The sequence below is a fragment of the Taurulus bubalis genome (assembly GCF_910589615.1).
Source record: "Taurulus bubalis genome assembly, chromosome: 9".
Classification (NCBI taxonomy): Eukaryota; Metazoa; Chordata; class Actinopteri; order Perciformes; family Cottidae; genus Taurulus; species Taurulus bubalis.
In genome coordinates this window covers 13,867,270-13,873,269 of record NC_136597.1, presented here as the reverse complement: position 1 = coordinate 13,873,269, position 6,000 = coordinate 13,867,270, and positions in this window count along the sequence as shown.

Here is a 6,000-nt window from a genome sequence, read left to right as displayed (position 1 = left end):
CAAGTCATCAGAAAAAGAGGCTTACATAAGCTGCACTATACTTTATGGATGTGCTGCAACAGGTTTGCCTCCAGATAGTGTTCCCTCCTGCCACCTGCTGTTTATGGAGCCCATTGCAGCTTCTTGAATGTCACTCATCTTGAGACTGGTTCAGCTCTTCCCTGCTCTCATTGAGTTCAGATCTTTGCTTGTCAGAAGAAATCCAACATTCAGCTGTCTACAGCAGAGGATAATACATGTTAATTGTAAACAAAAACAATAAAAAGGGGTCAGGCTGTCCATTAATCAATTTCCAATGTTCAGTTGGACAGGAGAGAGAAAGAAAGCAGACCATGTCTCCACCCCACCATTTCCAAATGCTCTACTTCCAAAATATGTGTAATACCAAACTACACCACTAGGTGAGGGAGTGAGAGAAGCATCCACCTGTGACCGATGATGCAAGAGTTTCTATGATATGCAGGTCTCTTAAATAACCAGTAGATGGCATTAGCAGTTTAAGATTACCACTCGTGGCCACAAAACTCACTATCATAGTCACAACATAGATTATATGAATAGCTGTTAGATTAGACATGGCAATTGTAAATATATCAAGACTACAATATTGACATTCAACTGGCTTGCCATTTGAACATCACTGAAGGGATATATGATATTGGTATTATTTAGATTGTTTTATGATTGTGATTGTAATGGAATGGTTTGTGCTTGATAAAACATGCAGTAGTCTGCAATGAGAAGCACATAATTACCAAATGTCTGTTATGACACCAAAGACAAATCAATACACAGATTCCAATGGAAAATCATTTCAAAAACAGTCCACATGTCATACCTCCCCTCTGCTCTATGAGTGCATAATCTGGGCATTTATTGGACAAAAGGACAACCAAGAGGATGAAGTTTCAGTGGCCAGCTGACATGTTCAACTCACTGTATGACCGAGGCCATGCCTTGCAGTGGAATCAGTTTCTCTGATGATATATCACAATGAATTAATTCAGCTTTATGGCTGTTTGTTTCTGTAAAATAAATGAATGGCCGTGGTCGTGGAGGCCATCTCACTGTGTGACAGCCTGGTCCACTGTGACCGATGGCCGTTAACTAGGTTTAGGGTCCTGTCTCTCCTCCCACTCCCACTGCTGGCTGGCCTGGTCGCTCTTTTGGCTATTTTTGTTCCCGCGGTGCTGTTCCTGTTTCTCAGCCAGCAGCAGAGGAGAGCAGAGGTGCGGGCGTCTCTCATCACACCCAACTCTCTCTCTCTCTCTCTCTCTCTCTCTCTCTCTCTCTCTCTCTCTCTCTCTCTCTCTCTCTCTCTCTCTCTCTCTTTCCAAAAATAGCCTTGAGTCGTGATCAGCTCGTCCTTGAGAGAGAGAGAGAGAGAGAAAGAGAGAGAAAGAGAGAGAGAGAGAGAGAACTGTATTATTGCTTAGAATCAGAGGAGGGGTTATGGATTGATACAAATAGTCACCCCCGCCAAGCCAACCCCAGCGCAGGCTGAATTAATGTGTTGCTATTTTTGGGAGCCCCGTGTTTCCAGGGGAGACCTAATGACGCAATGACGTCAATGCGGGTCAATCGCAGACTGGAGGAATTGAGTGGCTTCCATTTGGGGCTTTTGCAGTATTTCCTACAGAAAGGATGGAAACGAGTACAAAATGGAAGTGTATTTCCTCCAAAATGCATCGAAAATAGAGGTGAATCAAAATGCAGAAGTGAAAATGATCACAGTGGCATCACGTCGCCCCAACCCTTCGAGCATCAGCGATAGTAAGGGAGGTGTGTATATATGGATGTTTTTTTCCCTCCTCATCCACAGCGCATCTGTGCGATGATACCTGCCAGTGACTAGCCTTGTGGAATAATATTTTCGATCACATTTTTTGTCGCGTTGATTTAATTTGATGTAGTACACAGCCTCGGCTGCTGTTCGTTCGTCGTATGATCTTTGTGTGTAGCTATACGTGTTGTGATGTTTTTCCTGCGTAACGCTGTGTGTTGTATCTATCTGCCATTACCTACCTGTGATTATATTGTGTTTTATTTCCATTTTCTGATTCTTTCTTTCTCCCAAGGGCTTTACACAACCCCGACCTATTCCAAGCGCTCGCATCTATACGCACAGAGGTAACGAGCACCTTCTCCCTCATCTCATGAATTAATGCAGCTGTTCGCCGGTTATTCTTGTCTTGGATTTTACATGATGTTGTTCGTGCGCCAGCCTTTGTCTCTAAACTGCTGAGCAGAATTGGTATTGTAGTAAGAGGGATATCAGTTAGTGTAGCTCAGGATTGTGCGCGTTATGGTTGCTCGCAGCTCGGCGACCTGCCGACGCGCACAGACAAACGTCGGTGATGCGAGGAGATTTCGTCTTTTCCAAAACTTTAAATTCGCCTGTGGATAATCTCCCCACAGTCAAAGTTCAAAATGTTTGTCAAGTGTTCTTGCTGTCAAATCTGTGTGTTTATTTCCCGATGATTGCGATCACACACAGCATTAGATGATGGCTATTCTTCAGTGAGTATAGGCTACCGGCCAGGTGATGAGTAAAGGCAGGATGAAATGACAGTTCAACCCCTCGCTACAAGAAAACCCCCAAGAGTGATGCATGTTGCATGCAGCGAGAAGACCCTGCTTAAACACACACGTACACACACTGTCGGACACATTCAGACACACGCACAAACAGGCATACACACACTTGCACAATGTCGTGAGAGGAGAGGTGTGTGTGTGTGTGTGTGTGTGTGTGTGTGTGTGTGTGTGTGTGTGTGTGTGTGTGTGTGTGTGTGTGTGTGTGTGTGTGTGTGTGTGTGTGTGTGTGTGTGTGTGTTGGGGGTTAGGGCGTTTACCAGCAAAGCTGGTGTGAGTCTTTCAGAACCATGGACAGCTCACATGAAGATCATCCAGTGTGGTCTTCTCTTTTTTGTCCGCACTGACAGCAGCATCTTTGTTTGGCACTAGCACTTCATTAAACAGCCCATCTCTGTCGGTCATTTTTACTAGAACACTAATACAGATATTTCACCTTATGATCAATGATAGGCTCCAGACATTACATGTTTTACCTTTTCCTGCAGTCATCTACACTTTGGCACCAATGTCCAATAATTGGTGTATTGAAAACAATACATTTGTATAATATACACTTGGTTAAATAATCACAGAAGATTTGTGTGCATGCACCATCTCACCTTACATAAACCTTTGGATCCACATTTAATATATTAACACCTGAAACCCACATGTTGCCTCTCTGTCTTTGTTCCAAATCATGATTTGACACAGCATTTCCCATCAAATGTACTCATACTCTCAACATTTTGACTTTTTTCTCTCCTTTTCTCATTCACAAACAGTACATCATTATTTTTTTCCTCTTAGAAAGTCACAAAGTGCTCCAGCATGCTCTTGGGCCTTTCAGTGTTTTTCCCAGGTGCTCCACTTTAACTGAATTCCCTTTGTTCATAAATAATCAAAATATGTCACTTGCAAATGCTTTGTTAGTTTATATTGTGCCAATTAACCTTACACTTATATGTGTCTGATGTGTATGATGTAAGGAAAGTATCACAAAGCAGAATTTAGGAACCTGCCTAGAAAACAATATTTCACAAAGTTTGCAACTATAATTATTTGCATTTAGTGATGTGCATTTTAAAGGGATACGCGTTTTTTATTTTATTGATATGCTTGGTGATGATACATGTGTGCATGTGTATTGGGTTGGGTGTACGGCAGCTCTTCCTAAACAATATTATGATTCACTTCTCCCATTCAGAGTGTGTTGTATTTGTGGTCGATCTACGATTATCAATACTGATAGGGGTCCTGCAATGATCAGCGACTGGTTGTATTAATGTAAGACAATGATCAGACATGGTCAATTTAAAATACTGTATTATTGTAATTGTTTATTTCAAATGTGGAATTGTATAGTCTGTCTTATCCATCAGTTTTATTATATTAACAACATTGTCAAACAAAAGCAATTTTGACTTAAAAAGGAAGAGGCAGCAGTGAGATGATGAATGTAGAAGATATTAACAAAAACCTTTTTCATTGATCATTCATGCATCAAAATGAACTTGAAATAACATTATATATGATATTTTACACTTACTGTGTCCTACTTGTCATCAGACATGTATCATGTTCAGATGTTTATGGGATTGAGGCCTACTGGAATAAGGCACAGTGAAAATGTCTGCTTCTTGATTGTGTTATCACATGTATATTAATGCAACTTGTTCCAGCTTTAGTGGAATGTTTTTTAATTTTTTGTTTTCGTGAACACACTTAACTGGCCACGGCAGTGGACAATCCAGTGCTGAACATCATTGCTATTCTTTTTCAAAGCTTGACATTTGGATAACGTTTTCACTCTATCTGAGTAGGTTTTACTCCAACAGGAGGCATTGAAAAATAATGTGAAATCCAAAAGGGAATTGATATTTACATGATTTCTTTGATTCTTAATATGCTTGCAGTCTCATAGATCTGTAACTGTGTGTTTCAGACGCTGGACCAACTGTGTATGATTGTCGGCCATGATATCAGCTGAGAAGTCTTGTTCTTTTCAGGTCTTTTTGCGGTCTGGGCTTGCTGTCACATGACTATCCAGGAAGCCCTTACCCCAAAAAGCATCTGCAAGGTGCCCTACCATCAAGGATGATTTGCATATAATTCCCTCTGGACACCCAACATTTAATTTATATATTGTGAAGTCCTAATTTATCCATTTTAAATCAGTTAAGTGTGAGTTTATACAATAGTGAAACTGTGTTTGTCTTTCCCATTCAATGTAAAAAAATATATGTGGTTTAAGCTGTCTAAGCTGCAATAATCATACCAGTTAACAACCATTGGCTTGAACCATTAACAACCATTGGCTTGAAGAGATGCAAATGTGTTGGTTTCACGTAAAACCAGCAGTTTTCTGTTCCTCTGGATAAGAATGGAGACCCATTACTCTAATTCTAAATGTGTCTTAAGCAACACACAATTCCTCCAGAGGGTGGCAGTGTGGCTCTGTTTTCTTTTACTATGAGGAAACCTGACTTACATCCATACACACAACAAACTCATGGACTCATGAGCATTTAAGATGATAACCATGATATTGATGATGGTGTCTTTGTGTGTTGAAAATCTAATGCCATGAGTTTATTAATTATTATAAATGATATGCTATCATGATTACACTGATTTCATGTAACCCAGTTGTAATATTTGTTTAGCTAGATACAGTGTAATACAGAAAGAAATGTGGAGGCATACGTTTGTCCATACAGTGAATGAGAAGCTGTTGTCTCTGCTACTTCTTTAGCAGCTCACGCAGCATTGCATCGGTGAAGGAAGTGAATTTTGAGCTCCTGTCAACATGTCTCGACTCAATAAATCATTTCTGCTCAAATTTGTCATTTCCTAATTATTACTCATGTCCCCTTGAAGTGCTTTCGTAAATACGAATAAAAACACAATCAGATGCGGGCCGGCAGTGATGCGATTTTACTTCCAGTTAAACTCACGCAATCACATTATTAAAACATTCTTCAAACATTGACTCCAGAACTGTGAGGCGATGCTTTCGCTTTCTGCCAGCTTCCGGTCTTCTGGTGTGAAATAACTTAGTTTTACCTCAGAACTCTTATTCTCAATTCTTGTTTGTGTCTCACACAACAAAAGCAAAACCAATTCACTTTCTAATGTCCTGATTTTGAGAAAACATCTGTTTTTTATATCCTAATGATGATGGTTCATGGTGGTTTGTTTTTTCAACCTGCTTTTGTCAGTGAAGTCAGTCCAATTTTTGCATATTCAGAGATTTAGAAGTGTTTAACACAGGTGAACTATTAGACTATTACTATACTATTAGAAGAGCAATAATCAAATGACAAAATCACAAATTGTCAATTCATTTAAATTCTGTGGATCTGCAGTCATTAAAAATGTGTTTTGGGGTTGTTTGAATCATGATTTTCACAGTGTGTTTTC